The sequence below is a fragment of the Somniosus microcephalus genome, chromosome 12 (genome assembly GCF_052327205.1).
Source record: "Somniosus microcephalus isolate GS21.2 chromosome 12, FLI_Smic_1.0, whole genome shotgun sequence".
Classification (NCBI taxonomy): domain Eukaryota; kingdom Metazoa; phylum Chordata; class Chondrichthyes; order Squaliformes; family Somniosidae; genus Somniosus; species Somniosus microcephalus.
Window position 1 is genome coordinate 222,065,694 of NC_140998.1, and position 606 is coordinate 222,066,299.

The window sequence follows — 606 nt, forward strand, 5'->3', positions numbered from 1 at the left end:
TGCACTTCCTCACAGCCTGTGGAAAATATCAGGGCATCAGGGAGAATTTCTACCAAAAATTCTCACAAATATGCCCTGAATTCAGAAATCTGAATGACAACCAAAAACTCCCATTCCTACTGGGGGAGGAGAGAAGCTGTGTAACACTGGCGGCACACGATGTTACAGCTTGCCATGAACAGAGGGACAACCAGTAAACTAAGACAAGAGTATATATAAACAATGCGAATGTATATTTATACACTCAGGGATATACCTGTTTATACACTGTATGAATAGAACTGCGTTTATGTGCTCAACCATAAATGTATTTTGATGCTTTGGCAACATAAGATGTAACTTATCATGCCAATAAAGGGATTTGAATTGTGAATTGTGAATGCAGAGAGTGACTGAACGCAGAATGCAGAGAGTGACTGAACGCAGAATGCAGAGAGTGACTGAACACAGAGTGCCAGCTCTGCTCTTTGGCCCTGTGTCTAGGTCGGTGATGACTTTGCAAATTGCAGCCAGTGCAGGGATTGGAGGGAAAACTACAACTCCCAGCATGCACCCGATTCCGCCCAGGTTCTGGAATCCTCCGCCGTCCGGGCGCTAGGCAACGTG